Source organism: Triticum urartu, chromosome 3A, assembly GCF_056163025.1.
Source record: "Triticum urartu cultivar PI428250 chromosome 3A, HENAU_Tu73, whole genome shotgun sequence".
Lineage (NCBI taxonomy): Eukaryota > Viridiplantae > Streptophyta > Magnoliopsida > Poales > Poaceae > Triticum > Triticum urartu.
Window position 1 is genome coordinate 423,766,520 of NC_141875.1, and position 21,899 is coordinate 423,788,418.

Below are 21,899 nucleotides of genomic sequence, written 5' to 3' on the forward strand. Positions count from 1 at the left end.
CCACTAGTGAAACCTATGGCCCAGGGTCTATCTTTATCATATTAATCTTCCACTAGTTATTTATTCTCATTGCCTTTTATTTTACTTTGCATCTTTATCATAAAAATACCAAAAATATTATCTTATCATATCTATCAGATCTCACTCTCGTAAGTGACCGTGTAGGGATTGACAACCCCTTATCGCGTTGGTTGCGAGGATTTATTTGTTTTGTGTAGGTGCGAGGGACTCGCGCGTAGGCTCCTACTGGATTGATACCTTGGTTCTCAAAAACTAAGGGAAACACTTACGCTACATTGCTGCACCACCCTTTCCTTTTCAAGGGAAAACCAACGCAAGTGCTCAAGAGGTAGCTGCAAGCAATATATATATATACCCACGCCCACAACTCCTTTGTGTTCTACTCGTGCATATAACATCTACGCATAAACCTGGCTCGGATGCCACTGTTGGGTAACGCATTAATTTCAAAAAAGTTCGTACGCACACGCAAGATCATGGTGATGCATAGCAACGAGAGGGGAGAGTGTTATCCACGTACCCTCATAGACCGTAAGCGGAAGAGTTATGACAATGCGGTTGATGTAGTCGTACGTCTTCACGATTGACTGATCCTAGTACCGAAAGTACGGCACCTCCGTGATCTGCACACGTTCGGCTTGGTGACGTCCTACGAACTCTCGATCCAGTTGAGTGTAAAGGGTGAGCTTCGTCAGCACGACAGCGTGATGACGGTGACGATGATGCTACCGGAACAGGGCTTCACCTAAGCACCACTACGATATGACCGAGGTGGATTATGGTGGAGGGGGGCACCGCACATGGCTAAGGGATCAATGATCAACCTGGATGTCTATGGAGTACCCCCTCCCTCGTATATAAAGGAGTGGAGGAGGGGGAGGGCCGTCCCTCTATGGCGTGCCCTGGAGGAGTCCTACTCCCTCCGAGGGCGCCACCCCCCTTCCTAGTCCAATTCGTACTAGAGGGGGAGGGGGCGCGCGGCCTACCCTGGCTGCCTCTCTCTCTCCGCTAAAGCCCATTAGGGCCCATATACTCCCCGGGGGGTTCCGGTAACCCCCCGGTACTCTAGTATATATCCGAACTCACTCGAAACCTTTCCGATGTCCAATCATAGGCTTCCAATACATCGATCTTTATGTCTCGACCATTTCGAGACTCCTCATCATGCCCGTGATCACATCCAGGACTCCGAACAACCGTCGGTTCATCAAAACATATAAACTCATAATACCGATCGTCACCGAACGTTAAGCGTGCGGACCCTACGGGTTCGAGAACTATGTATACATGACCGAGACATGTCTCCGGTCAATAACCAATAGCGGAACCTAGATGTTCATATTGGCTCCCACATATTCTACGAAGATCTTTATCGGTCAAACCGCATAACGATATACGTTCTTGCCTTTGTCATCGGTATATGTTACTTGCCCGAGATTCGATCGTCGGTATCTTAATACCTAGTTCAATCTCGTTACCGGCAAGTCTCTTTACTCATTCCGTAATGCATCATCCTGCAACTAACTCATTAGTCACATTGCTTGCAAGGCTTATATTGATGTGCATTACCGAGAGGGCCCAGAGATACCTCTCCGACAATCGGAGTGACAAATCCTAATCTCGATCTATGCCAACTCAACAAACACCATCGGAGACACCTGTAGAGCACCTTTATAATCACCCAGTTACGTTGTGACGTTTGGTAGCACACAAAGTGTTCCTCTAGTATCTGGGAGTTGCATGATCTCATAGTCATAGGAACATGTATAAGTTATGGAGAAAGCAATAGCAACAAACTAAACGATCATCGTGCTAAGCTAACAGGTGGGTCAAGTCAATCACATCATTCTCTAATGATGTGATCCCGTTAATCAAATGACAACTCACGTCTATGGTTAGGAAACATAACCATCATTGATTCAACAAGCTAGTCAAGTAGAGGCAAACTAGTGGCACTCTGTTTGTCTATATATTCACACATGTACTAAGTTTCCGGTTAATACAATTCTAGCATGAATAATAAACATTTATCATGATATAAGGAAATATAAATAACAACTTTATTATTGCCTCTAGGGAATATTTCCTTCACGGGTATGGGCACTCCCCTTGGCTTTCGCCAAGCTTGGGGGAGGTGCCCTGGTATCATATCACCCCACTATCTTTTTGCCTTTACTTATTTTAGTTCAATCTTTTACTTTAGATGAATAAAAGTTTAGTTTGGTCCTTTCTTCTTTGAGAGTTTGCTTAGTGATCGATCCTTGTAATCGTGTGCAAGATATATAATAAGGTTTAGTTCGAGTTTTTGCTTTCTTTACTTTCATGTTGCAAATAAAAGAAAAAGATAAAGGAAATAAATAAAAGAAAGGAAATAAATGAAAAAGATCATATGCAAATCTTATGGTCGGTGATGACACCACATAAGGAAAAGTATAAGTAGAAAATTTTATTAGAGATTGACAAACATATCATTAGTCAATGATGCAACTCATGAAAGAATTAATAAGGGAAGAGAAGATTCACATACAAATATACTATCCTAGAAATCTTTTGTGATTGTGAGTCCTCATCAAAATATTATATGCCAAAAATTTTGACGTTGGACAAGGAAGACAACTTAATGGTTTATGTTTGTTTATATTCACATAGAAGTCATATTGTCATAGATCCTTTAACATGTGGTGCTTGCCCCTATCTTTGCTAACCAAAAATTCCGCACTAAGTAGAGATAGTACTTGTGCATCCAAAAACCCTTAAACCCAAATCTTATTTTCAAGTGTCCACCATACCTACCTAGGGATTCAGCAAGATCCCTCAAGTAAGTTGTCATCGGTGCAAAAAGGCAATAAAAATTTCTTCTAAAAGTGTGAGATCATTTAGTGTAAGAGAAAATTGAGCATTGCACAAACTTGTGATGGTGAATAATAAAAGTGACAAACTGCATAATAAAGGTTGCTATCACAAGGGGCAATGCAACTTGACGTTCTTTTGCACTAAGGGGTTGAGCATACAAACAAATAAGCGCATGGGAACCTCTGCTTCCCTCTACGAAGGGCCAATATTTTACTTTTATGTATTTACTTTTATGCAAAAAGTCAATGTTTTCCTTCTATTCCTTTTATTTTTCTCCTTTGGCAAGCATCATGTGGTGAGGAAAGATCTAGGCACATATGTCTAGTTGAATATGGATAGCATGAGTTATTATTGTTGACATCACCCTTGAGGTGAATACGTGAGAACCCACAAGTATAGGGGATCAATTGTAGCCTCTTTCGATAAGTAAGAGTGTCGAACTCAACGAGGAGCTAAAGGTAGAACAAATATTCCCTCAAGTTTTATCGACCACCGATACAACTCTACGCACGCTTGACGTTCGCTTTACCTAGAACAAGTATAAAACTAGAAGTACTTTGTAGGTGTTTTTGGATAGATTTGCAAGATAATAAAGAGCGCGTAAATAAAAACTAGGGGCTGTTTTAGGAAAATAAGCAATAAAGTTAGTATAGCGAGTGTGGAAAAGTGGTGGTAGGAGTTGCTAAATTGTCCATAAGCAATTGACTACTTTACTAGACCGATAGTAAGTTTTATGTGGGAGAGGCTACTGCTAGCATGTCATCCCTGACTTGGAATTCTATGCACTTATGATTGGAACTATTAGAAAGCATCCGCAACTACTAACGTTCATTAAGGTAAAACCCAACCATAGCATTAAGATATATTGGTCCCCCTTCAATCCCGTATGCATCAATTTCTATGCTAGGTTGAAGCTTCTGTCACGCTTGCCCTCCAATACATAGTCCTATCAACATACAACTAACCCTATGATGTGATCCACGCGCGCGCTCATATGATGGGTACCAAAGGATAGCAACATAACCACAAGCAAATTAAAAAAATCATAGCAATTCCCCAATTACCGATAGGACAACGAAAATCTACTCAGACATCATAGGATGGCAACACATCATTGGATAATAATATGAAGCATAAAGCACCATGTTCAAGTAGAGGGTACAGCGGGTTGCGGGAGAGTGGACCGCTATAGATAGATGGGGGAAGGTGATGAAGATGTTGGTGAAGATGACAGAGATGTTGGTATAGATCGCCGTCACACAATGATGGCCCCGGCGGCATTCCGGCGCCATCGAGAGAGAGGGGGAGAGAGCCCTGTCGGCGTTCTAGGAATGGGGGTCCCCAGACTTGCCTGCCTGCGGCCTGCGGCGTGGCTCGAGTGGGGGCCCAGTGCGGCCCAGCTTCATCAGCTCAAACTCAAGACCCTCGCAAGGGGCCAAGCCCTACGGGGCGGACGACAGGAAGCTTCCTCAGGAGCAGCCTCATCAGGCAGGCTCGCGAGGAGGCAAAGAGATCAAGGCAGGGGCACCTCGCGAGGAACACGTGATGCAAGCCATGACGATCGAGATCAGGCGGGCGCCAGGCGGGCACCGGCCTATGCAGTGTCCTTGTTTCCCCTTCGGTGCAAAGGGAACAAGCACAGTCCAAGGCATCAGGCAAAGGTTACCATTCCGGTGCAACGAGACCAAGATCAGAAGAGCGGCGGGAAGGAGGTCATCATGGAGCCCAAGACGGTGTCATCACTAGTGCTTTTGGCAGCCGAAGACCACCTTTGGTCAGGATAACTTATACTAGATGTTCCCCTTCAAAATGGCCAATTGTTAGCGCCCTTCCCGCTCACATTTTGGGAAGAGGACCAGGGCCTCTATAAGTAGGACTAGCCACCATAGAGGGAGGGGGATCCAGACCGAGTAGAACACACCGCACCAGCTCAAGAACACCTCTCGCGAGGCCGTTATGTCCCCTGTATTGTTCATCATCAGCCCCTGAGGCAATCCACCATGCCACACACTAGAGTAGGGTATTACACCACATCGGTGGGCGAACCAGTATAAACCTCGTGTCCTTTGTGTGTTCTTCTTTCTAGCCTAGATTTCTTGCGAGCATAGAAGTGCGAGTCGGTAGGGGAAAGATCTCCGTGCGCACCCCAGAGTTCGAACCTTAAGGGTCTGCCAGAACCCGAAATCCGACATTTGGCGCGCCAGGTAGGGGTGCGCCGGAGTTCTCCCTCTCGACGACCCGCTCTCCACCAACATCGCATTTCGCCCTCACGGCGGACAACGCGCCGCCCGCTCTGGCAACCGATGCCGGCACTGGGGCCGAGGGGCTCCGAGCCTTGGCCCCCACCTTGCGACAAGTGCAGTGGCCGCACACGTTCAAGCCTGAGATGCCGCCGTGTTACAACGGCGCGACGGATCCGCTGGTTTTCCTGCTGGCATATGAGGAGGCCGTCCTCGAAGCCAGGGGCGACAACTGGGTGATGGCCAACTGGTTTCCCATGGCCCTCGCCGGTGACCCGCGCGCATGGCTCCTCCACCTGCCGGTGGCTTCTGGGACCTCCTGGGAGGAGCCACGCTACCTCTTCCTCGCCCGTTATGCCGCACCAGTGCCGCCCGTCGTCGCATCTCTCCTGGGTTGCTCATAGGCACCACCCTCGAGCCACCACGTCAAGCCATTCACCCGCCGGATCAGCACCGCCTCCAAGCGTCGAGAAGCCCCCCGTGCTGGGTGGCGCCGGAGGCCGATCTAACCTTCGACTCGGATGATTACCCCTTTAACCCCATCGGTTCGGGCACGCTGCCGATGTTGTGCACCCCCACCATCTGCCAGGTGGCCGTCACTAGGACCCCCATCGACGGTGGTGCCGGCCTCAACGTGCTCTTGGTGGAGGCCTTCAGCCTCCTCCCTGTGCTGCTAGACCGGCTTCTGCCTAGCAGGCCTTTCTCGGGTGTCGGAGTCGGTTCCATCGCCTCCTTGGGATAGATCCGCCTCCCAGTGACCTTCGGCACCCACGAAAACTTCCGCACAGAGCTGATCGACTTCGACATCGCCCCCATCGGCCTTCCCTACAACGCCATCCTCGACTATCCGGCCTTGGCCCGGTTCATGGCAGCAACTCACCCGGCGTACAACCTCATGAAGATGCCCGAAAGCAGCGGCGTCCTTACCGTGTCAGGAGACACAAGAGATGCGCTGCAGGCGCTCAGGCTTGCTTTCAGGGCGGCCGCGGTGGCGCAGACCACCAACACCGACGCCCTTGAGCCCAAGGGGGCTGCGCCGGCTAAAAAGAAGCAGTTGTTCACCCAAGACAAGTCGGAAACCAAGCAGGTACCGGTCGACGAGGACGGATCCACTGACGCTACCTTCACCATAGGAGCCAACCTCGAGCCCGAGCAGGAGAAGGCCCTGGTGAGGTTCCTGCATGCGAACAAGAAGGTGTTCGCATGGGAACCTGATCAGTTAGCAGGGGTCCCGAGGGGTGTGATTGAGCATCACCTTAACGTGTGCCCCAACGTGCGCCCCGTGAAGCAGAAGGCGAGGCGACAGTCCACAGAGAAACAAGCTTTCATCGTTCAAGAGACCCGGAAGCTAGAAGCGGCAGGAGTTATCCGCGAGGTCTGCTACCCTGATTGGCTAGCTAATCCGGTCGTTGTGCCGAAAAAGGGAGGAAAGGAACGCATGTGTGTCGACTTCACCAACCTCAACAAAGCATGCCCACAGGATCCATTTCCGCTCCCCCGCATTGACCAGATAGTCGACTCTACCACAGAGTGTGACCTATTGTGCTTCCTAGATGCCTTCTTGGGCTATCACCAGATCAAGATGGCGGTAGAAGACGTGGAAAAAATGGCTTTCCTAACCCCATGTGGAGTGTACTGCTACACGTGCATGCCATTTGGGTTACGCAACGCAGGCCCAACCTTTCAGCGGCTGATGCATGTCGCCTTAGGCCGGCAGCTCGGGAGGAACGCTGAAGCTTACGTCGACGATATTGTGGTGAAGTCCCGGGAGGCAAAAACCCTGATACAAGACCTGGAAGAAACCTTTGCGAGCCTCAACGAAGTGGACCTATGGCTCAACCCGGAGAAGTGCGTGTTTGGGGTCCCCTCGGGCAAGCTCCTAGGTTTTCTCATGTCCCACAGGGGCATCGAGGCCAACCCGGAGAAGGTCAAAGCAGTCGAAGACATGAGCCCGCCAAGGACCCTCAGGGAGATGCGGAAGCTCACCGGGCATGTAACCGTGCTAGGGCGCTTCATCTCCAAGATGGGGGAACGAGCACTGCCCTTCTTCAAGCTGATGAAGAAGAAGGGCCCCTTCGAATGGACTGAAGAGGCCGACAAGGCATTCCAAGATCTCAAGAGGTACCTTACCAGCCCACCAGTGATGGTAGCTCCGAGTCCACGGGAGCCCCTGGTGCTCTACCTTGCGGCCACCCCCTACTCCGCTAGCGCAGCCCTGGTGGCGGTCAGGGAGGAGCGCCGGACCAAGGCCGCAACAACCGTCCGGGCTGAAGCAAAGCAAAGCCAAGAGGGCCTCGCAAGGACCACGACCGCAGCCGGAGGGGAACAGCCGCAGCAGGAGAACGCGCTCGGGGCAAGAGAGGCCTCTCCAAGCGACCAAGCACTGGGGGCTCCACCATCTCAGAAGACGCCTCGACCTCTGGAGGATGCAAGCTGCGCTAGCACCCTCAGCCTCGTCGAGCATCCCGTGTACTTCGTCAGCACGGTGCTACGGGACACAAGGGCGCGGTACCCCATGCCTCAAAAACTCCTCCTCGTGCTATTAGTGGCCTCACGCAAGCTGTGGCACTATTTCCAAGGCCATCCCATCAAAGTTGTCTCAACATACCCCTTGGAAAGGGTACTCAGGAGCCCCAACTCAGCTGGAAGAGTCACTGAATGGAACATCGAACTACAGGCATTTCAGCTAGAATTCAATACGACCAGAGTCATCAAGGGAGCCGCACTTGCGGATTTCGTGGCAGAATGGGCAGAAGCACCGGGTCTCGAGGCAGGCGAGGACCGATCACTTTCCCCGGGAAGTGAGGCACCAGACGTCTGGGTCATGTACTTCGATGGGGCATTCTCCCGACACGGCGCAGGAGCTGGCGCAGTGCTCGTATCCCCTACCCAGGACAAACTCTACTACACCGTGCAACTCTGTTTCCAGCGCAGGAAAAGGTCTCCAACAACATAGCAGAGTACGAAGGCCTGATAGCAGGCTTGAAAGCCGCAATCGCCTTAGGGGTAAAGCGCCTCATCATCAAGGGCGATTCGCAGCTCCTCGTCAACTTCTCCAACAAGATATACGAACCAAAGGATGAGCACATGGAAGCCTACCTCGCTGAGGTTCGCAAGATGGAGAAGCAGTTCTGGGGGCTGGAGTTGCAGCATGTGCCTCGCAGCACCAATCAAGAGGCTGATGACGTTGCCAAGAGGGCATCCAAGCGGCGGCCTCAGGAGCCTGGTGTCTTCGAGGAGCGGCTCTTCAAACCCTCGGCGGCACCGTCACTATCGAGCACGGTGCAACCAAGGGAGGAGCTCCCTCAGCCGCCTACCTCGGGAGCTCCGGCCTGCGGCCCGGCTTCAGGGGCACGCCTGCTGCTGGCGTTAGAGCCTCAGGAAGGGTGTTGGATCGCAAAGCTCAAGAACTACTTGATGCAAGGGACCCTGCCGGAGAGCGAGGAGGAGGTAGAGCGTGTAGCGCGGCAGGCCACGGCTTACTGCATCAAGGATGGGGAGCTCTACCGGAAGCGACCGAACGACGTGTCCCTACGTTGCATCTCCAGAGAGCAAGGGAAGGAGCTGCTGGCGGACATACACGGCGGAGACTGTGGGCACCACTCATCGTCGCGAACCCTCGTCGGCAAGGCGTTTCGCAGTGGATTCTACTGGCCCACGGCACTCAGCGACGCCGTTGAGCTGGTGAAGGCTTGTGAGGCCTGCCAGTTCCATGCTAGGCAGATCCATCAGCTGGCGGGGGGTCTACAGACTATACCCCTCTCGTGGTCGTTCGCAGTTTGGGGGCTAGACATTCTGGGCCCATTCCCTCGGGCGCTGGGGGGACTATCGCTACCTCTACGTCGTTGTGGGCAAGTTCACCAAGTGGGCTAAGGTTGAAGTTGTCCGCACCATTCCAGCAGGCTCCGCAGTCAAGTTCATCAAGGGTCTCGTGAGCCAGTTTGGGGTGCTTAACCGCATCATCACCGACAACGGTTCGCAATTCACCAGTAATCTCTTCAAAACATACTGTGCTAACCTTGGAACGCAGATATGCTACGCCTCAGTGGCACACCCCCGGAGCAACGGCCAGGCCGAGAGAGCCAACGCGGAGGTCCCGAGGGGCCTCAAAGCCAGGACCTTCAAGAAGAAGCTGGAGGCTTGCGGCAGGGGCTGGTACGACGAGCTCCAGTCCGTGTTGTGGTCTATCCGCACAACCGCAGCCAAGCCGACTGGCGAGACCCCGTTCTTCCGCGTCTATGGAGCAGAGGCTGTCCTCCCTCATGAGGTCAGGCATCGCTCCGCGCGGGTCCTGGTGTTTGACGAGACGCAGCAGGACGCCATGCGGGGGACGGATCTCATGATGGGGGAGGAACACCGTCGAGAAGCCGCGCTGCGAGGGGCAAGGTATCAACAGGCGCTACGGCAATACCACTGCCGCAACATCCACCCCAGAACTCTTGAGGTAGGGGACCTCGTGTTCAGACGGGTTCTCTCCAGGGAGGGGCTGCACAAGCTCTCTCCCATGTGGGAGGGCCCATTCAAGGTTGTTCATGTTTCCAGGCCTGGCTCCGCGCGCTTGGAGACCCCGGAGGGGGTACCCGTCCAGAACACGTGGAACATTCAACATCTCCGGAGGTTCTATCCCTGAGCGAGGCCTAGCGCCTATGGAAAGGCCCGGTGCCTGTGAAGAAGGCCAATGCCTGTGAAGCTGCCGCATTTTGGGAATGGCCTGGTGCCTGTGAAGAAGGCCAATGCCTGTGAAGCTGCCGCAATTTGGGAAAGGCCCGGTGCCTATGAAGAAGGCCAATGCATGTGAAGCCGCCGCATTTCGGGAAAGGCCCGGTGCCTGTGAAGAAGGCCAATGCCTGTGAAGCTGCCGCGTTTTGGGAAAGGCCCGGTGCCTGTGAAGAAGGCCAATGCCTGTGAAGCTCGCCGCGCGTGACACTCTCACGTAATAATGAGTGGGGCTCTACATGCCCCGGTGTCTCCGGAGTGCCGCCCTTGGGCCCCGGGGGCTCCCGCCCACGCCCAGTGGCAGCACTTAGCTCCGCGCTAGTGAGAAGACGTCGAAGACTAGAATAGGTGTCGGACGCGGCTTTTTCATTTGCTTTCTGCAGTTGGCTTGTTCGTTCCTGTTTGAAGTTTTACTGGAGTTGTTGCCGTCCCAGGCTTGTGACTCTTTATCTTTTTCACTCGCTTGCCTCGTTTTCTCTCACAAATCTCGCGAGGGAGGTTCACGGGCACCCTCGCGAGTGTTTTCTGCCCTAGTCGTTTGAAGCTTTCCTGTCCGGGTCTGCTGCGGGACACCCCTCCCAGTCCGTGCCCCACGAGCATCGCGACACGAGCGCAGGACCTGGGCCGATTGCCCCCACAACCAGACCGAAGGCTACTCCTCCTGCTAATCCTTACAGGACATGAAGCGCACGGCGAGGCCTCAGCCTCGGGAGGCGAGGACCGCATCAAGCCCCGCTGAGCTAAATAATCCCCGCACATGGGCACGCGACGCGAAAACATAGCGCAGGAATAGCGGAAGAAGCACGATGATTAACAGCAACAGTTCTAACACGCCCCCGTAGGGCCCTATACTACCTTCTTTTTCTGCGCAGGGAAAGAAGAAAAACAAAATGGGCACGACTTGCTCGGCACCAACTTGCGGCGAAAGCTCGAGCTGCCTCTGGGGGCTCAGGCGGATCCCTCCTCTCGCTTCACCAGGGCGCGACGGCGGGCTGACCCGCTACCTTCACCCAGACGGGCGCGACGGCGCGGGGGCTGGTCGCGGCCACCGCTGGAGGAGCTGCTGCCTGAGAAAGAGTCACCGAAGCTTGGCGAGCCCCGAGCGCCGCCGCGTTCACGCCTGCTGCCGTCTTCATCCTGGTCAGCACCGGGCTGGGCAGGCGGCCGCGGTCATCGTCTTCGGGGCAGCACCCAGCGCAGCGACCGTCTTCCCCGAACACCCTCACGTAGAGGGTGGCGTCGCCATCGAATTTGAAGTGCAGGGTGCACCGCCGGCTCAGGCCGCGCGCACGGGCAAACGTTTGCCAGCCGCGGGTCAGGACCGCATTCCCTGAAGCGGAGACCTCCAGCGAAGCCCAGGAGGCCCTGCTGCAGCAACCATCTTCCTGAAGCCAGAGGCCGCCTCGAGCGCCGGCTGGCAGTTCACCTACGAAGAAATGGGGAAGCTGGAGCCAGGTGCTGGTCGGGTCCGCTGACCACACGACGAACTCCGGCAGCACCTCCGTCGAGCGAAAGCGCAGCCTGGGGGGCCTCGCGGCCACGGCGTGCCTCCCATCGGCAACCAGGCGCTCACCACTGCGTAGGGAACCGCCCCCATGGCCACGGGAAGCCACTACGAGGACCGCGGGGTGCTTGCCAGGGCGGCCCCGGCCCCGCTTGGTCGGTGGGGAGTCTGGCCCTGCCGGACGAGCTTTTCCTTTCTCCGTAGCCGAGAATCTCTTCGGCGGAGCCATGGGAATGGCGAGTAGCCAAGAAGAAGAAAAGGAGTAGCAGGAAGGGATACGCTAATGAGGCTCGCACAGTCCCATACTTATAGCTGGAGAAGGCCAACCGCTGACCACCACGATCGCAGGTAATCATGACCCATTTCTCTGCATGCAGGGACTTGTCAAGTCGTGCGGTTGCCGAGGCGTCGTGGGGAAGCGCATATGCCCACGTCCAATCTGTCGCCACGCGGCGCCCAAGGCCGCAGGCTATTGGGGCCCGCGGTGCTTCGCGCTTTCCCCTTCGTTTCTCTACTAGGCCCGGGGGCTACTGTCGGCGTTCTGGGAATGGGGGTCCCCATACTTGCCTGCCTGCGGCCTGCGGCGTGGCTCGAGTGGGGGCCCAGTGCGGCCCAGCTTCATAAGCTCAAACTCAAGACCCTCGTGAGGGGCCAAGCCCTGCGGGGCGGACGATAGGAAGCTTCCTCAGGAGCAGCCTCATCAGGCAGGCTCGCGAGGAGGCGGAGAGATCAAGGCAGGGGCACCTCGCGAGGAACCCATGACGCAAGCCATGACGATCGAGATCAGGTGGGCGCCAGGCGGGCACCGGCCTGTGCAGTGTCCTTGTTTCCCCTTCGATGCAAAGGGAACAAGCACAGTCCAAGGTATTGGGCAAAGGTTACCATTCCGGTGCAACGAGACCAAGACCAGCAGAGCGGCAGGACGGAGGTCATCGTGGACCCCAAGACGGCGTCATCACCAGTGCTTTTGGCAGCCGAAGACCACCTTTGGTCAGGATAACCTGTACTAGATGTTCCCCTTGAAAATGGCCAATTGTTGGCGCCCTTCCCGCTCACATTTTGGGAAGAAGACCAGGGCCTCTATAATTAGTACTAGCCACCATAGAGGGAGGGGGATCCAGACCGAGTAGAACACACTGCACCAGCTCAAGAACACCTCTCCCGAGGCCGTTCTGCCCCCTGTATTGTACATCATCAGCCCCTGAGGCAATCCACCACGCCACACACTGGAGTAGGGTATTACACCACATCGGTGGCCCGAACCAGTATAAACCTCGTGTCCTTTGTGTGTTCTTCTTTCTAGCCTAGATTTCTTGCGGGCATAGAAGCGCGAGTCGGTAGGGGAAAGATCTTCGTGCGCACCCCAGAGTTCGAACCTTAACGGTCTGCCGGAACCCGAAATCCAACAATTCCCCCTTATTCTTCTTCTACCTTGACCTTCTCCCTAGATGGGAGAAGGGTTTCCCCTCTGGTCCATGGCCTCCATGGTGGCGGAGGGGCGAGAGCCCTCCGATATGGGATTTGTCTCTCTGTCTCTCTCTGTTTCTGCGTTCCCTGATTCTTCCCTTTCACCGTTTCTTAAATTCCTGGAGATCCGTAACTCCGATTGGGCTGAATTTTGGACACGATTATTATCCGGATATTATCTTTCTTGCGGCGAAAGAAGGGCACCAACCGCCTTATGGGGTGGCCACGAGGGCCCAGGGCGCGCCCCCCTGCCTCGTGGCCTCCTCGGGCATCGTCTCGCGTTGATTCTTCTTCCCAAAAATCATATATATTCCAAAACAATCTCCTTCAGTTTTTATCCCGTTTGGACTCCATTTGATATGGATTTCCTGCGAAACAAACAAATATACAACAAACAAGAACTGGCACTAGGCACTGGATCAATATGTTGGGAGCCAAAACTATAAGCTCCTATCTTCCTATGTGTTCGGTTGAAACATTTTACTCATGTGTACGCGGTAAGTGTTAGCAATCATAGAAGACTATATGATGGTTGAGTATGTGGACTTGCCTAAAGGCTCCGATACGTGACCCTTCCTGAAAATATGATGAATTGTAGTTGCAAAGTTGACCGAGAACATATTTTGTTGGTTATTAATAGAGTTTTTGCTTTACTTCAATAGTGTGATGAATTGTCACTTATTCATGAGAAGTATATGATAAAAGTTCTATGATAAGAGTCTTATGTTTAAGTTTGTTGCTGTTATAATAATCTACATGATGCTTCTATGTCCGTATTTTGTTTTTATTGACACCTCTCTCTCTCTCTAAGCATGTGGACATGTTTTTCGATTTCGGTTTTCGCTTGAGGACAAGCGAGGTCTAACCTTGGGGGAGTTGATACGTCCATTTTGCATCATGTTTTCTTACTGTTATTTATGATGTTTTATCCATAATAATGCATTTTGGAGTAATTCTAATGCCTTCTCTCTCATAATATGCAAGGTATACACAAAGAGGGAGAATACCGACAGCTGGAAATCTGGACCTGGAAAAGCTACGTCAGGCCACCTATTCTGCACAACTCCAAACCAAGTGAAACTTCACGGAGATTTTTTATCAAATATATGATGAATATTGGAGCAAATAACTACCAGAGGGGCCCCACCAGGTGGGCACAACCCACCTGGGCGCGCCAGGGAGCCCAGGCGCGCTCTGGTGGGTTGTGCTCACCCAGGCCCACCTCCGGTGCCCATCTTTTGTTATATAGGTCGTTTTGACCTAGAAAAATAAGGCGAGGACTTTCGGGACGAAGTGCCGCCGTCTCGAGGCGGAACTTGGGCAGGAGCACTTTTGCCCTCCGGTGGAGCGATTCCATCGGGGGAACTTCCCTCCCGAAGGGGGAAATCATCGTCATCATCATCACCAACAACTCTCCCATATTGGGGAGGGCAATATCCATCAACATCTTCAACAGCACCATCTCATCTCAAACCCTAGTTCATCTCTTGTGTTCAATCTTGTTACCAGAACTATAGATTGGTGCTTGTGGGTGACTAGTAGTGTTGATTACATCTTGTAGTTGATTACTATATGGTTTATTTGCTGGAAGATTATATGTTTAGATCCAATATGCTATTTAATACCCCTCTGATCTTGAGCATGATTATCATTTGTGAGTAGTTACTTTTGTTCTTGAGGTCACGAGAGAAATCATATTGCAAGTAATCATGTGAACTTGATATGTGTTCGATATTTTGATAGTATGTATGTTGTGATTCCCTTAGTGGTGTCATGTGAACGTCGACTACATGACACTTCACCATATTTGGTACTAAGGGAATGCATTGTGGAGCAGCAATTAGATGATGGGTTGGGAGAGTGACAGAAGCTTAAACCCCAGTTTATGCGCTATTCCGTAAGGGACTGATTGGATCCAAAAGTTTAATCCTATGGTAATAATTTATTCTTAATACTTTTCTCGTACTTGCAGATGCTTGCGAGAGGGTTAATCATAAGTAGGAGGTTTGTTCAAGTAAGAACATCACCTATGTTCCGGTCCACCCACATATCAAATTATCAAAGTACCGAACACAAATCAAACCAATATGGTGAAAGTGACTAGATGAAAATCCCGTGTACCCTCAAGAACACTTTGCTTATCATAGGAGACCGTTTTGGCCTGTCCTTTACCTCAAAAGGATTGGGCTACCTTGCTGAACTTTTGTTACTACTATTGTTACTTGCTCGTTACAAATTGCCTTGCTATCAAACTACTCTACTACTTATAATTTCAGCACTTACAGACATTACCTTGCTGAAAACCACTTGTCATTTCCTTCTGCTCCTCATTGGGTTCGACACTCTTACTTATCAAAAAGAGCTAAAATTGATCCCCTATACTTGTGGGTCATCAAGAGGTCAGTTGGTATTAAGGCTCATCACTGCCGAGTGGTCATGGGCTAGTCAGTGATGAGGGTTATGTGCTATCCGAATATGTGGTTGTGTGATCGTGGCTCTGTGATGCCCCAACCTCGACCGTGCACTAATGATACATGCATATATGCACGATTAAGGCCGGAGACTCATGTGAAGATATCACAACACAACTCTAGACACAAATTCAAACATAAGGGAGATATATTACAAACCAAGGGTCGCGGGGACCTGAATACATGAGTCGACGAAAGCAACAATATTTGAGTACAAACATAATTAAGCAAGTTTACCTTAAGAAGCCTAGCAAAACAATGACAACAATATCAAAATGGCACAGGCGTCCTGCCTGGGGCCTCCTAACTACTCCCGGTCATCGATCTCCACGTAGTAGTAGGCTCCGGCGGTGTAGTAGTAGTCATCGGCGGGATTAGCTGGCTCCTGAGCTCTGTCATCTAATCGCAGCAATCTGGTAAAGGGGAAAAAGTTAGCGAAGAAACTGTGAGTACTCATCCAAAGTACTCGCAAGACTTACATCAGATCTATACTTAGTATGCATCAGTATCAAAGGGAAGAGGCTGTATCTGTGGACTATACTATAGAAATCCTAGAATAGAAGGGAAGACCTAGCCTAACGAAGACTAGCAAAATGCAGCAACAAAAGAGAGTAGAGTAACATAACATATAGTAACAAGTATATCATAGCAACACCTAGAGATCCTTCCTCATCTACCCCGGGAGGAAGCGACCCCGGAGCTATAATATCAGTTTAGTGTCACAAGTATCCAGTTCTAGTTGTGGTAGATTGGGATACAATTCTGATCGTCTGTTACCGTGGATACGGCTATTCGAATAGATTACTTCGCTCCAGGGGTGAACCAACTTACCCAACACGATCGATTAACTCTGGCCAAACACACTTTTCCTAGTCATGCCCAGCCTTGGCTGATCGACACACCGTAGTCCTACCTAGGCTCAACATAGAGGTCAACACACCGGTCTATGTCCTAAGTGCAAAGGGGTCATGGGCAAATCACCCTAAGCACTCTTGCATGTTGCATACACGGCCTGGAGCAGACTCACCTCCTTATACAAGCCTAGGCGGTTACCGCCCAACCGGGCGCATCCCGCTCAACTACTGACATTTGTGAGCTTCTGGAAGAATTGTACGATGCCGAAAGCCCATACTTATTCACGCGTGGTGGTTAGTGCGAAAACATCACATATCCAAACCCGTTACTGTATTGGGAGCTTGCGGAAATGATCAGTGATCCTGTCGCCCTGTCTCGCGGACTTACGACAAGGGCTAGGCCCATCCCACTCTAGGGCGGTGTCTTCTTGCCCGATCGTGTCGCGTCATTATCTCGCGGGTACCCTCATGGTCAAGCTTACTTCAATAACTCTCGTGGGAACCCCTTGGGTCGACCCGATGCTACTTCTTGAGCTTGCGTTGGTTTTTCCCATGAAGAGGAAAGGGTGATGCGGCAAAGTAGAGATAAATATTTCCCTCAGTTAAGAACCAAGGTATCAATCCAGTAGGAGATACACGCAAGTCTCCAATCCATGCACCTACACAAACAATCAAACACTTGCACCCAACGTGATAAAGGGGTTTCCAATCCATTCACGGTCACTTGCAAAGGTGAGATCTTATAGAGATAGATATAAAAGATTACTAAAATGTAAAACAAAGTAAAAGTAAATAAATTGTAGCGAGATATTTTTGGGTTTTTTGGTTTATAGATCTGAAAATATATGATGGAAAATAGACCCGGGGGCCATAGGTTTCACTAGAGGCTTCTCTCTTAACGGAAAATAATACAGTGGGTGAACAAATTACTGTCGAGCAATTGATAGAAAAGCGCAAAGTTATGATGATATCCAAGGTAATGATTATGAATATAGGCATCACGCCTGTGTCAAGTAGAACGACTCCTGCCTGCATCTACTACTATTACTCCACACATGGACCGCTATCCAGCATGCATCTAGAGTATTAAGTTCATAAGAATGGAGTAACGCCTTAAGCAAGATGACATGATGTAGAGGGATAAACTCAAGCAATATGATGAAAACCCGATCTTTTTGCCCTTGATGGCAACAATACAATACGTGTCTCGCTATCCCTACTTTGTCACTGGGTGAGATCACCGCAAGATTGAACCCAAAACTAAGCATCTCTCCCATTGCAAGAAAAACCAATCTATTTGGCCAAACCAAACCGATAGTCGAAGAGAAATACAAAGATATCAAATCATGCATATAAGAATTCAGAGAAGATTCAAATAATATTCATAGATAAGCTAATCATAAATCCACAATCCATCGGATCTCGACAAACACACCACAAAAGAAGATTACATCGAATAAATCTCCAAGAACATCGAGGAGAACATGGTATTGAGGATCAAAGAGAGAGAAGAAGCCATCTAGCTACTAGCTATGGACCCGTAGGTCTGTGGTAAACTACTAACGCTTCATCAGAAGGGAAATAGAGTTGATGTAGAAGCCCTCCGTGATCGAATCCCCCTCTGGCAAGGTGCCGAAAAAGGTCCCTAGATGGGATCTCACGGGTATAGAAGGTTACAGTGACGGAAAAGTATTTTGGTGGACGCTTCTGGTCGTTTGGGAATATTTCGAAATTTATAGGCCAAGAATTAGGGTTAGAGGATCTCCTTGGGGCCCACAAGCCCTCAGGGCGCGCCCCTGTGGCTTGTGGCCACCTTGGGACTCATCTGACTTCATTTCCAAGTCCTACGTGTGTCTTCTGGTCCAAGAAAATCATCGCGAAAGTTTTATTCTGTTTGGACTCCGAACTCAAAAACAAGGAAAAACGGAAACTGGCACTAAGCTCTAGGTTAATAAGTTAGTCCCAAAAATAATATAAAATAGCATATTAATGCATATAAAACATCCAAAACAGATAATACAATAGCATGGAACAATCAAAAAATATAGATACGTTGGAGACGTATCACCTGACTTCAACAAAGGACTGAAGTGAAGGGGTATCCGTGTGTCCATAACATCAAGGAGGAATCACCCTCGATCGATTCCCACTCGATGCAACTGTCAAGGTGACCTTGGAGGAATCACCCTCGAAGGGTTCACACTTCAGGTGTTGCACGATAGAGTCATCATAGGGAGTGGTGAATGAGGAATCACCCTCAGTAATCCACGGCCGATTAGCTACACTATAGAGATACTAGTTGACTGCCCGTGTGTTGCCACGGGCCAACAATCAATTCTTCTCTCTATTCTAACAAACACCGTGCATCACTTTAGCTGCTCTTTCTCATTGAACTTGTCATCCATCACATTCTCTTCCCGTACATCATTTAGCATCTCAATCATTGCCCCTTGCTTCCCATACATCATTTATCCTCTCAATCGTTCCCCCTGACTCTACATGTAGCTTCTATGTCATCATTTTCTCGTCTCACTCTTAATATGTACGCCGTCTAAAGTGAAATGCCATAAAAGATGTGAGATATAAGGCACCTCACTGTACTAAAAATAATAAGAAAAAGTGGCATATGGACATGAAATAACGCACACACCATTCCAATGTCGGTGCTAGTGAAATGTTGCATCCGCTTTGGGCCTGCGTCATTGCGAAGCGGCCGCTCTACAGTGGCATGAATGTTGGACATCTAGCGTCCCTCGAGAATGCACACAGGTAAGTGGAGAGGGTTTGGGTGAGTCAAGTTAGTCAAGAGCGGGCATGGTAGCGGTCCATACACTCGCAAAGCCCCCTCCCTCTTTGTCTCCGTTTGCGGGGAAAAGCATTTCCGGACTGGCCTACGGACCGATACAGGACCGCGTCCGATGGAAGAACACAACCGGAGGGTTGCCTGCGGTTTGAAGGTCAGTGTTAGAGATACCCTAAGACTTTTTTTTTGCATCGTTGTCATCACATCTTCTCCTCCACAAGCCCTTCCACTTCGATTCTATAGAATATAACTAAATGAGAACCTCTTTGGACATTGCGTCACCAGTATGTTACGTCATCACCTTGCTCCAAATCCACTTTGATCCTACTGTAAAAAGCTAAATAAGAACCAAGAAAGAAAGAGGTATACAAAAAAACTTGTCAATTATTATTCAGTAACTAACCAATGGCTTTGAAATCGGTTGAGAAATAGTTGAAGCCAATCTGTTTTAACCATTGTCAAAGGGATTTGATGAACTTCAAAGAAAATTTCACGAGCACCCTCAATTTGTTCATCCAATTTATGTTTACTCAGTAGCTCCAAAACTTGTGGAATATAAGGAATGTTATAAAAGCTATACCCTGAAAGGTGAATAATTAGCTGTATTTCTTACTGTTTCAAAGCATAGACGAATAACCTTTTTGGTTGCTTCTAGGGATGAGACATACAACATGATATAAGTATTCAATGGTAACTGACTGAACCGTAGAAGAAGAAACAGATTTATCCCATCCACTACTAGCCTAGCATCAGGAACTGGGTCTGGGTCAGCGCCTCCACGGTAGGAACCAACCACACTTGCGTCCCCAGCCAATCTTGGTGGACCGGGGGATGGGGGTCCATTGCCTCCTGCTGACCGCCGTGAAGCAAGCCTCGACCATACCTTATGACCTTGTCCCAGAAAAGAAATCACGACGCCACGTCTGTGACCATCGTCGTCGATGCACTCGATGGTGTGGCAATGTAACGACCACCTCCACCTCGGATCGTTCCCATAAGGAGAAATCTTGCTGCTCGCGGGCATCACCCTGACCGAGCCCAACCACACCTGCCCAAAGTAGGAACCACCGTCCCGCCTCGAGCCTAGATCTGGTCCGCCTGAGCACGAGCCCTAGATCCAAGACCAGGCCATCAGATCCTTGATGCTGATGTCTGTACATGATTGCACCGCCTTCACCACGCCCATCGCCTCGACCTGCAAGGGTCTCCGCCACCACCCCGTGTTGCCCGCTCTACACCATCCGCTAAAGGAGATGGCTTGAACAAAGCCAGCACGCCACCGCCAGGCCGGTTGCACATCCCACCATGCCCAAGCCCTCCACCAGCTGGATCCAAATTGGAACGGACCAGGCAAGCCGGAGCAACTCCTGCCACGCCCAAACCACCATGGCAGATCACTCCCCACCAGAGACCCAGAGGTCCTCTGCCCACGCCCCGCGCCACAAGTTAAATCCTAGCTACAACCCTATCGAATCTGGCCAGGACTTGGCCCACTCGCAGCCGCCGATGCCAACACAACCGCATCCACTACACTTCGAACACGCCCAACATATTTATAAGGCAAGAAAAGTAAGTGTTGTTAGAATTGGAAAAAGAATACCAGATAATAGGTGCAAGTTGCTTCATCTTCTATTTATTCTTCAATGCCAAACAAGGTTTTATTTATTGGATTTCCAGTAAATCTGCATTAACATATGAAAATACGGCTGAAACAGTATAAAAGGAACGTAACATAGCTTATCATTGGTGGTCTTAAAGAAAGAGCAAGTATATGACAACAATATCTATGCATTTATGAATTGAATATGCAGATTGAATTAGATAGATACAAGTAACAAACTAAAAGATAACTCACAAAGTTTCAATAAAATTGGCAAGTTATCTTATAGTATTACTCCTATTAGAAACTTCATGCATAGGTTGCTAGATAGGTTGTGAAAATAATCATTTTTTCATGGACTCACAACACATAACCATACCATGTTCACATGTTTATGCACATGAAGAAAACCAGATACAACTATGTAAGTTAAGAGAATGCGGGACTGTATCCTTCAACGTATTACTGGATAAGCCCCTATAGGAAAAAATATAAATATTTCATAAATGAGAATCAAGCTATAGATTATTTGTCATGGACCTGCATATTGCAAATGCTTAGGGCCTAGAAGCTACACTGAACGAAAGCCGACAGGTAAACAGGAGGAAGCTTCGACCTTTCAGTTAGCGTCCAGCGCACATCACTGGCCCCGAACGGACCAAGTAATGAGATTGGTTGTGTCCAATGAGGAGCCGGCATGTAGGTGTTTATTGATTTTTCTTTTAGTAGCTTTTGCTTACTCTATAGGCTGGTTGCTTTTGGGCAGATTGTAAATTGAACATGAACCATGTATCCTCCTCTGCTCTGATTCTACCTGTTGTTGTTGCAGCTGCCCATACCCAATCTTTTTGTTCTTTTCTACTCTAGTTCCTTGATCTGCTCCTTTCTACTTGCTGCTACAAAGGTCAGGTCTCTAACATTACTTAAACATGGAAAGTGAATGTGCACCTAGTAAATGTCAGTGAGTGTGCTAGTATATGTGCATCCAATTCAATTCGTATTTTTTTGCTGACAAAACTAATCTCCAAAATAGTGTGGACTAAATTATTTTAAATTGCAATGATGTGGAAAATTAAAAAGCCAATTTTTTATATCACCAATAACATCAAAAGAGAAGTATTTGAACTGGCCACGAGACTGAATATAAATTTGGAATTTGTATATGTTATGAAAATTTATATTCTTACATCTACTTTTTACCTGATCCCTTTTACTCAAAGGTAAAACACGCTACAAATTCAGCATGTACATGTGCACATGCAGTTAGGGGCTAGGGGCAAGCTACAAAATTATTCGGTCCAACTTTAGTATATATTCATCTAAACTATGACTCGTTCACAACCACATCAATTGTCATGATGAGAAAGAGA